This window comes from Nycticebus coucang, chromosome 5, assembly GCF_027406575.1.
Source record: "Nycticebus coucang isolate mNycCou1 chromosome 5, mNycCou1.pri, whole genome shotgun sequence".
NCBI classification, from domain to species: Eukaryota; Metazoa; Chordata; class Mammalia; order Primates; family Lorisidae; genus Nycticebus; species Nycticebus coucang.
Genome location: NC_069784.1, coordinates 43,357,502 through 43,368,929, shown reverse-complemented (window position 1 = coordinate 43,368,929; position 11,428 = coordinate 43,357,502). Strand labels below are relative to the sequence as shown.

Here is an 11,428-nt window from a genome sequence, read left to right as displayed (position 1 = left end):
CATTTTCAGTGTCTAGTAAAATATCTCAATTCTTTTTAAACTTGTGTACCCCAGCCAGATGTGGTGACTCACACCTGTAATCCTAGCACTTTGGGAGGGTGAAGCAGATAGATTGCTTTAGCTCAGGAGTTCCAGACCAGCCTGAGCAAGAGTGAGACCCCATCTCTACTAAAAATAGAAAAACTAACCAGGTGTTGTGGGGCATGCCTGTAGTTCCAGCTACTTGGTAGACTGAGGCAAGAGGATTGCCTGAGCCCTGGAGTTTGAGGTTGCTGGCAGCTATGTCTCCAAGGCATTCTACCCAAGGCAACAGAGTAAGACTGTGTCTCAAAAACACACACAAAAAATTGTACCCCTAATGTACAATTTTTTAATTTATGCACCATTTATGTCTCCAGTTTCTTTCTCTTTTTTTTGTAGAGACAGAGTCTCACTTTATTGCCCTTGGTAGAGTGCCGTGGCCTCACACAGCTCACAGCAACCTCCAACTCCTGGGCTTAAGCAATTCTCTTGCCTCAGCCTCCCAAGTAGCTGGGACTACAGGCGCCCGCCACAACGCCCAGCTATTTTTTGGTTGCAGTTTGGCCGGGGCCGAGTTTGAACCCATCACCCTCGGTATATGGGGCTAGCGCCTTACCGACTGAGCCACAGGCGCTGCCCTATGTCTGCAGTTTCTTTAAATTACTTTCTTGTTTCCTTGATGAAATAAAAGTAAAAGAACATTGTGATGGTGTGGCTGGCATGCCTGCCTTTTGAAGATCACTAGTCAGATTAACTGCAATGCTGCACTAGCAGTTAATGTATACATAAAGTGCCTTGCACAGTGCCTAACATATGCTGGTTGCTCTGTAAAAACCAGGACCTTTCTTTTCTTCTCCCTTGTCCAAGGAAGAGGACAAGTTTGAACCCATAGATTTTAATTTGTAAGGATCCGGCCTTGGAAAGTTAGAGCTAGCAAGTATGCTAGATACCATCTCACCAATGGTTGTCCTCCTAAGATAGAGGAAAAAAAAAACTCAGGCTATATTTGTTTAATATAGCTCTGAAATCCACAGAGTGGCTGGGCCTACTGTCTTAATGAATCTTCTAAACTTCCATGTACATCACCGGCTCATTTCTAAACTAATTAAAAGATTAAAATTACTAATTTTTAGGTTAACTGCTTCCCTCTTGCCTTTTCAGTGTGGCTGGTTGAAAAAAAAAATTTTTTTTTTTTTTTAAACAGAGTCTCAAGCTATGGCCTTAGGTAGAGTGCTATGGCATCACAGCTCACAGCAACCTCAAACTCTTGGGCTTAAGTGATTCTCTTGCCTCTGCCTCCCAAGTAGCTGGGACTACACACACCCACCACAACACCTGGCTATTTTTGGTTGCAGTTGTCACTGTTGTTTAGCAGGCTCCGGCCGGGTTCAAATCCACCAGCCCCAGTGTATGTGGCTGGCACCCTAACCACTGACCTACGGGTGCTGAGCCTGGTTAAAAACTTTTATTTTACACCTAGCTGCGTCTGCAGGAGTAAAACCTCAAAAGATATAGTGTAGGAAAATTTCCCCTTTGCCTTCTGAAGTTTCACTGAAAAATCAACTCACAAAGACAGATTAAATGGAGAAAAGGTTTACAAATTTTAACAGAGGAGCCTTCAGAGTGAGGATTGAATGGTACAGGAGAAATTATCCTTTTTTTTTTTTTTTTTTTTTGAGGTAGAGTCTCACTCTGTGTCCTGGATAAAGGCATGGTGTCACAGCTCACAGCAACATCAGACTTCTGGGTTTGAGCAGTCCTCTTGCCTCGGCCTCCCAGTAGCTGGGACTATAGGCACCTGCCACCATATTCGCTTAGTTTTTCTATTTTTAATAGAGATGGGGTCTTGCTCTGGCTCAGGCTGGTCTCAAACTCCTGAGCTCAAGAAATCCACTGGCCTCGGCCTCCCAGAGTCCTAGGATTACAGGTATGAGCCCCCGTGCCTGGCCTTGTCTAGATTCTTTTTGGCTTCTGAACACGTATTCCTTCCTTCCAGGTGGGGGCAAGCCCTCTCTGGAAGGGGCTCTCATCACATATAGTCAAACAAAGTAGGTCAGATACTCTCTTTCTGGCCAGTTTTTACACATGAAGGTGGAGAGAACATTGGAGCAATGTTTTGAGGTTTTATGGCTGGCTTTGGGGAAACGGGGTTCTTTTTTTTTTTTAAATATTGAAAGCAAAAAAATTTTTTTTATTATTAAATCATAGCTGTGTACATTAATGCGATCATGGGACACCATATACTGGTTTTATAGACCGAAACGGGGTTCTTGTTTCTATCACCCACCTTGGGAAAGAGGGATTCTAGTTTCTATACCTTGCCTCTGGGGAGAATGGGACTGGGAGACAGGAGGGCAGGAGAAAGTCAGAGAAAAAAATTTTGCTTTTAAGGCCTTCATTTTGGGGTATTGTTTTCTGAGCCCCCGAGACTAGGAAATGCAATAAAATCTTTAGAAATTAAAAGTACTAGCCTGTAGGCATTCTGATCTCAGCCCACTGTATGTGAACAGCAGGTGTCACTCATCATTATTGATTATTAGCATCAGCGTCCTTAGCAGGTCAGTGGGTTTTCAATAATATGTTTCAAAGGCCAGAGAAGCTTCTCTCCTTCTGAGGGAGTGAGCCAACATCCCGTGTCTCTGAAGAACATCACCCATTCCCCGTTCCCTGGACAGCTCTGTGAGCCTCTCAGTGCAAAGATAAAGAGCCATCAGCCTTCACCCTGCTGGCCTGGGGTGAGCTCCAGGAAAAGTTTGCCCAATTCCCACCTACAAAAACAGAGCTCTCCTCTGGAATTCAGGCACAGTTCAGAGAGGTCAGAGAAATTCACAGCCTGGGGCCCTTTGCCTGCCTGGTGCCAAAGTAATCACACTGCCTGCTTTCTGCTTTACAGTTTTTAAAGCACTCTGAGAGGCAGGAGATCTGTATAATCAGTTCACCATTCCCGAATTTTACAAAGTAAAACACAAACAAAATCAACCCAGAAAGAAATAGGTGAAGAGACAGGAAAAGACACTAACGAGGCTTAAACACCCACACATCCTACATACCAGGCATTTTACATCTCTTATCTCACTCTCACAACCACCCTGTAAGGAAATATTATCCACATTTTATAGAAATCGAAGTTCAAGGGCCAAGTAGCACGTCCAAGTTCACGCAGCAACTGAGTGGCAGAGCCCGAAGTTGGAGGCCATCCTTCCACCTCTGATCTAGTAAGTTCACCCTCCAAGTCCCACAGGAGGAAACCTAATCTCAGAGCGCTGCCATGCCCTGTGAAAGGTCACGTAGCTGGTAAATAGCAGGGCTGGAGTCGGACTGCAGTTCTGAGCTCAAGCTTGAGGTGGATGTCTCTGTTTTAACAAGATGTTTGGTTTGCTGGTGGGAAACAGGACCTGTGAAAGAAAATGAGATGTCATGCATAAATCAAGCTGCTTAAATCAGATTAGATCACTTGCGTTGGGGGTGTGGCTTGAGGGGCCAGGTTCCTAAACTCAAACTTCACAGCACAAAATCACACACCAAATAAATAAGTTGGGTATGACCAAAAAGTAAATCTAGGAGGTTCTACTGACCAGAAACATAAATCTTAAATTTCATTTCTTGGCCTTAATCAAGCCTTTAAAATGACAACTTAATTTTTAAATAAATGATACATATTAATAGTTCCAGATTCAAAAAGTACTAAAGATATGATGTAAATTCACTTCCCTAAATTAAGAGGACTCTTAAGTATTAGAAAAGGCAGCTACTTACATGGTGTGATCTGAGAGGTGTAGAAAGATCCAACGCTTTGTTCAAAATCTCTCTCCACTGGCTTGGTACCACCTTCCTCTCCTTCCTAACAGGAAATTCCCCCAGTGAGGGATAATCCTTACAAAGACAGGGACATTGCTTCCAGTCCTACACAGGAAAAGCATAACTGTCAAACTCAGTAATTTCATCTAACGTCCTTTCTGTTCATCAGTCTAATCATTTTTTTCTCTTGTCATTTTTTTGAGACAGAGTCTCACTCTGTCACCTGGGTGGAGTGCTGTGTGGTGTCAGAGGTCACAGCAACCTCAAACTCTTGGGTTCAAGATCCTGTTGGCCCAGCGCCGTGGCTCACGCCTGTAATCCTAGCACTCTGGGAGGCCGAGGTGGGTGATTGCTTGAGCTCAGGAGTTTGAGGCCAGCCTGAGCAAAATTGAGACCCCCATCTCTACTAAAAATAGAAAAACTGAGGCAAGAGGATCACTTGAACCCAAGAGTTGGAGGTTGCTCTGAGCTATGATGCCATGGCACTCTACTAGGGGTGACAGCTTGAGACTGTCTCAAAAAAAAAAAAAAAAAAAAGAGAGAGAGAGATCCTCTTGCCTCAGCCTCCCAAGTAGCTGGGTGCCTGCCACAACACCCAGCAAGTTTTTCTATTTTTAGTAGAGACGGATCTCCCTCTTGCTCAGGCTCATCTGGAACTCCAGAGCTCAGGCTATCCACCCTCCTCGGCCTCCCAGAGTGCTAGGATTACAGGTATGAGCCACCGCACCCAGCCCTCTCTTGTCTTTTTTCTTCTCTCTGCTTTCTTCCTCACAACATATACCCAGCTGGGGAAATCCGAAGGGGCCCTCGCTAGAGCTAATCTGATTTCAGGATTTTCAATGTGATACATTTTCACACAGCCCCACTTTTCCAGAAGGGCCACGCTTGACACAAAGTGGACTTTGCTCTGGATGAAATGTGAAGAATTTATCATCAGATGGCTGCCTCCCCTTCCTGGTGCCCTGTCACTGGTCCCTGGAGAACATCATTTGTGAGGGCTTTTTTCCTGTACTCACTTCTTAGAAAGTAAAATACAGAAAAAAGGAGAAGAGATTCTCTAGGAATTCTGCCAACTCTCTACCACTAGGTCTTCTCCGGTTTACAGCTGAAATAGTTAAGGAGGTAGAGTTTGCACCGTTTTGTCTGTTTGTCCAACCCTGAACAGAAGACAGACGAATGGCTAACAAACATTTGCTTAACTTTGCTGCTCTCTAAAGATTCTGTCCTGTTTTATACCCCCCCCCTTTTGGGGAGCAAACTCTTCTAATAAATTATCTGCATGCTCATCTTCACTTCTTAACTTCAAATAATTTGGTTTTTATCTCTATTGAAAATGTAATTAAGGGCCATTAACGCCTCTTGAATAGCCAGATTCAAATGCCCCCTTCTTGGTCTTTATTGACTCCCAGAGTCCCCTGGGAGCTTGTTACTACAAACCACTTTCTAAGGGATGGGTTTTCTTTTCTTTTTTAATTGAAAAAATTACATCAACAGCATAAAACAGTAATACAGCTCTAGATTAAAGATTAAAAAAGCCACCCACGGTGCCACTACCTCCAGAAGAGCTAAACATTTTTTAAAAGTGATGTTTATAAGGCCCTAGCTCAGTACATTGCAGGTCATCCTGGGGAGTGTTACGCAACATTTGAAACAATGAGATAACTCCGTAGGCATGAAAAAGTATCTCCCATAATAATTACGAAGTAAAAATAGCAAGAGTTACAACAATAAATAGCAAGATGCTCGTATAATGGAAAGATGTATAACAACATGCATAACCATTTGCACAAAATACACAAATTCAAACCGTGCCAAAGATATGATCTCCAAATGGTCTTGTGACATGATGGGGTATGTATGCAAATTTCCTGGAAGGATGCACAGACTGTGTTAATAGTTGTGGCTTCTAGATTCTATTTTTATTTTTATTTTTTGAGACAGAGTCTTACTCTGTCACCCTGGGTAGAGTGCTGTGGCATCATAGCTCATAGTAACCTCAAACTCTTGGGCTCAAGCAATCCTCTTGCCTCGGCCTCACAAATAGCTGGGGACTACAGGTTCCCACCACAATGCCTGGCTAGTTTTTCTATTTTTAGTAGAGACAGGGTCTCACTCTTGCTGAGACTGGTCTTGAACTCCTGAACTCAGGCCATCCACCCTCCTCAGCCTCCCAGAGTGCTATGATTAACAGGTGTGAGCCACCTCACTCGGCCAAGAAAGTTAAATTTTTAAAAAGGTGCTGTAATACCAGCATTCTGAGGGACTTGAGGTGGGAGGCGGGAGGCAGGAGAATTGCTTGAGGCCAGAAGTTGGAGGTTGCGGTGAGCTATGGCGACACCACTGCACTCTAGCCTGGGCAATGGAGCAAGACCCTATCTCAGAAAACACACACACACACACACACACACACAAAAAAAAACCTGTTGCTTGGTGCCAACACGGGTCCACTATGAGCAAGTTCATTCATTCAAAAAATATTTATTGTGCAACTTCTGGGTTCCAGTGACTGTGCAAGGCACAAAGGATGAAGCCAAAAACAAAACAAGCACATTCCTGCCCCTCGTGGAACTCTGGTGAGGAAGACAAACAACAAAAATTACAGTATAATTATAACTCGTGATAAGTGCTATGAAAAAGCCCAGGGATTTATTGTGAGCAGATAATGAGAGGAACCAACCTCATTGGGGGAGGAGACTGCTGGAGAAATCCCCTGGGAAGAAACAGCATGTAAGCTGACGCCTGCAGGATGAGTAGACTTTAGGTGGTCGGAGTGTGGGGGATTACAGAGAATACCCCCCAGCCCCATGTGAAGGTACGAGGCAGCAACAGCATTTCCCAGGCGAGAGGAACAGAGAAAAAGTTGAGGTAGCTGGGACAGTAACAGGAAATAGAATGCAAGAGTGAAACTATCAGGTTGGTGCCCATAGCTCAGAGAGTAGGGCGCCGACCACACACACCGAGGCTGGCTGGTTGGAGCCCGGCCGGGGCCTGCTAAACAACAGTGACAACTGCAACCAAAAATAGCCAGGTGTTGTGGCAGATGCCTGTAGTCCCAGCTACTTGGGAGGCTGAGGCAAGAGAATCACTTAAGCCCAAGAGTTTGAGGTTGCTGTGAGCTGGGACGTCACAGCACTCTACTGAGGGCAAAATAGCGACACTCTGTCTCAAAAAAAAAAAAAAGAATGAAACGATCCAGGTGAACCAGGCCCATATCCCACAGGCAGAAACTGATGCTATTTCCTTTTTTGAAACGATTCTGGATTGGTAGATCAAAGAAATAAAAAGACACTATGATTTCTTTTTGTCCCCCCCCTTTAGGTTCAAGCTTGAGATACTCTGCTGACAAAAGTCAGATTTACGAAAGAAAAACAAACAGAAGTTTATTAACTTGTGCTGTATTCAGAAGAGGGCTCAGTTCAAAAGTATTTCTTTCTCAAAGGAGTGGCTTAGGGGCCTTGTTTAAATAGGCTTTAACACAGAGCCATAAATCTTAAAGTGACAACACATAGAGGGGAATTATCTTCAGGCTTCCAAAGGGCAAGAAGATGTGGGAAGGTAAATAGTCTGCTCCCAGATCCTCTGGCACCACTGTCTCTGTTGCTGAGCTGATAGGGGAGAGAGGAGGAGCAGAGCGTGCCCCTGTGTCTTAACCTGAAAATACCCAGTATTTTAGAGAGGAATATTTTGCTTTCTGTCAACCCTCTAGATTTGTTTTCAGCATGCTAGCTTGATTAAAATGCTTGGGATGAATCAGTTATCAATTCTACAACCAAATTCTATCCAGACTTCCTCCACTTTCTCTTATCTCCTCCCTAAATTAAGCACCATCATCTCTCCCCCAGGCCACCCCACTGGTCTTCTTATTCTCACATTTATCCTCCCACGATCCATTTTGTGCACAGCAGCTAGAGTGACCTAAAATTTAATCAGACCAAACGAAATAGTAGCTTGAAACCCTGCAATGGCTTACCACTTCTCACAGGTTGGGTTTGCGCAGATGTAGAGACTAGCTTTGGGTTTCAAGATGACTATTAGCTTTAACATCTGTGAAAGGAAATAGGGACAGATTAGAATTGGTCAGAGGAAGAAATCAGTGATGCAGGCCCAACCAAACCTTGGCCAACCCATCGTAGAATTCTGAAAAGAGTATCGTCCATCAGAATTGTCCCATCCACACGGCGGGGGTTTGGGGCGCCTGCTCACTTAGTCTCTAGATGTGGTCTGGCCCAGAAAGGGCATGCGCTCCAGCTGTGTCCTGGGCAGACTCTGAAAGAGCTGTTAACGCAAGGCTGTTTTCTCCCTGAGGCCTTCATTTCTAGGCTTCAAGTCCTTCTTTAGAGAAGGATCTAGAAGGTGCATCTCTTGTCCATGTCACCGCTACATTCAGAATAAAAGAACTTCAGGACTCTAAATGATCTAGCTCCTTCCTATCTCTCCTACCCTTGTCTCTCACGTTTTGCTCCAGGTACACTGGCTTTCTCGTTTCCTGAAGCTCATCCTCTTCTCGGGGCCTTGGTGCTTGCTGTTCATCTGCCAGGAATGTTACATCTAGCTCCTCCTGATACTGCGTGCCTCCCTCCTCATTACTGCCTGCAGTGTGTCCCAGTTCACTTTCACCTCCTCATGCCCTTAAGTAAAATTACCTAAATTATTTAATTTTTGTTTACATCTATATCACCAACTGGAGTGTAAATTCCATGAGGTTGTGGGTCTGGTCTGTTTTGGTCACTGTTTTAACCCTGGTCAGTACTAGGAACATGGTAGACCTTAGATAAATATTTGTTAAATAGATGGAGTGAGGTGCTGCAGAAATGTGCATTGAATGACCCTGCAGGACTGGTCATGGTGGCTCACAACTGTAACTCTGGGAGGCTGAGGAAGGTGGATCACCTGAGTCCAGGAGTTCGAGACCAGCCTGAGGAAGAGCGAGACTCCTGCTCTACTAAAAACAGAAAAACTAGCCAGGTGTTGTGACTTATACTCCCAGCTACTGGGAAGGCTGAGGCAAGAGGATCACTTGAGACCAAGAGTTTGAGGTTGCTGTTAGCTATGATGCCAGGGCACTCTACCGAGGGCGATGGGGTAAGATTCTGTCTCAAAAAAACAAAAAACAAAAAAACAAAAAAACACTGCAGATAGCTACAGTTGCAGCTAAATGAGCAACTTTGCCCAAATATTTATTAGTGTGTTAAGGTTAGCCGGAAGGGAGATCTCTAGTTAGCTGATAAGCCTGTTTGATCCTATTAAATAGTTCAAAGTCAATAATCTGTATCATAAATGTTTATAATCATCCAAATTTCTGATAACACAAAGCTAAACTGGTGGCTAATATACTGGATGATGGGTTCAGATTCAGAAGGACCTGGCAGTGTGTCAACAACAGAAGAGGTCATGAATTGTAGTGTCTAATTCAGGCAAGGAGGTGAAAGTGAGCCTGAAGGGAACCACTGCTATCTGACATGTGGAGGAACTTCACGAAGACAGATTTGAGAGAAAGAAACTAGAGACGCACACAAAGGTAGCACCTGTGGCTCAAAGGAGTAGGGCGCCGGCCCCATATGCTGGAAGTGGCAGGTTCAAACCCAGCCCCAGCCAAAAACTGCAAAAAAAATGCACACAAAAGTATAGATTGCATGATTCTGTTTACACAGAGGCAGCCCTGGGTTACAAATGAGACAGGTTCTGTAGGTTTGTTCTTAAGTTGAATTTGTATGTAAATAGGAACAGGTACATTTACCTATTACTCATAATACCTTCTGCTCATAAATGCAACTTGTGCGTCAGTTGGATGTTTGTAACTTGGGGACTGACTTGCTGCAATGGAACTACCTTTGTTTGTAACTCAAGGACTACCTATATCAAGACAGAACTATTTATTATGTGCTGTTAAAGCTCAGGACTGTGGTTCTCTTTAGGAAAGAAGAAAGGGGCAATGATTGGGAGGGGGCATGAGGACGGTTCGGAGGTGCTGTGTATCTCTCTCTCTCTTTTTTGAGACAGAGTCTCACTCTGCTGCTCTGGGTGGAGTGCCCTGACTTCATAGCTCACAGCAACCTCAAACTCTTGGGCTCAAGCAATTCTCTTGCCTCAGCCTCCCAAGTAGCTGGGACTACAGGCGCCTGCCACGATTCCTGGCTATTTTTAGAGATGGGGGGCTTGCTCTTGCTCAAGCTGGTCTCAAACCCGTGAGCTCAGGCAATCCGCCCACCTTAGCCTCCCAGAGTGCTGGGATTATAGGCATGAGCCACCATACTTGACCACTGCATATCTATTTCTTTACATGGGTGGTGGTTATATGGATGTGTTTATTTTTCTTTTTTTCTTTCTTTTTTTTAGACAGAGTTTCACTATGTTGCCCTCGGTAGAGTGCCTTGGCATCACAGGTCACAGCAACCTCAACCTCTTGGGCTTAAGTGATTCTCTTGCCTCAGCCTCCCAAGTAGCTGGGACTACAGGTGCCCGCCACAACACCCGGCTACTTTTTGGTTGTAGTGGTCACTGTTGTTCAATAGGCCCGGGCTGGATTTGAACCTACCAGCAACAGTGTATGTGGCTGGCGCCTTAGCCACTGAGCTATAGGCGCTGAGCTATGTTTATTTTTCAATAATTCATTCATCTGTGTACTTATGATTTGTGTACATTCTATACGTATATTATAACTCAATTTTAAAATCAAGAGTAAAAGAGATTTGGCAGATTTATTTAATGTGTAGTTCCTAATTGTGAATGAAAGAATTTTAGTATTATGCCAGTTAGGATTATAGTTGCTGTTTGAAGTAAGTAATCTTTATCATATTTAAGTAGTTTCCTTTGATCTCTTATTTCACAGGGGTTTTATTAGCCTGGCTGCTGAACAGGCTATAAGACTTTTTGCTGTAGGGAAGTGGGCTAAAGTGTATTTTTATGTGCTGACATTGAAATATAAAGTGTTACAACCTTTTTGGAAATCAATCTGGCAGCTGCTGTTATTTTGTACATGCAATTTCAGTCCTGGGAATATATCCCATTGAAATAAAAGCATTAGTTTTAATAAAACTATTGAAGTAAAAACACTATAGGACATGTGTACAAACATATTTGTTGCAGCAGCATTTTAAGTGGTAACCCTCACACACACACACACACAAACTGTAAATACTATGCATGCCCATGAATAGACTAATAGTTGTAAAAATTATAGTATGTTACATTTTGGAACATCCACAAAAAGGAGTTAATTTATACTCTACTAGTTGACTTAGAGGAATTTTACACAAAGATACTGTTTTGAGTAAAGAGGCAAAATGTAATCACTTTTTAAATGACACAAAAATCTATATTGATTAGTTATGCCTTTGTCTATATGTGATTATACGAGCATGGAGAAAAATGTGAACACCTAGGTTGATAAACTGGTTACTTAGGGTGTTGGGGAGAGCTGATAGGGTGGCAGAAGAGCTGGGGGGAGGTGGAGTGAACGGAAAAAGAAAAATAAGAATCAGAGGATTTTTTTGTAAGCTCTATATGAGCCAATAATCTCAAAAATCAAACGCAGTCTTAGGGCCATTGATAGATTGTACTGTGTCCACATCTAAAGATGTAATAATCCCAGTGTGCTTTATGCTTTTCA

The 11,428-nt window shown here is 43.5% G+C and overlaps 1 long non-coding RNA gene across 1 annotated transcript in view; it reads right to left on the bottom strand.

Moving 5' to 3' along the window:
- Positions 1-572: 572 nt before the first annotated feature.
- Positions 573-11,428, bottom strand: part of LOC128586788 (uncharacterized) — a 29,587-nt gene continuing 18,731 nt past the window's right edge. The window contains exons 4-6 of the long non-coding RNA XR_008380296.1: positions 7,790-7,863; positions 3,778-3,924; positions 573-3,416 (exon numbers count right to left, since the gene is read on the bottom strand). This is a non-coding gene — a long non-coding RNA (uncharacterized LOC128586788). The remainder of the gene's footprint in view (positions 3,417-3,777; positions 3,925-7,789; positions 7,864-11,428) is intronic.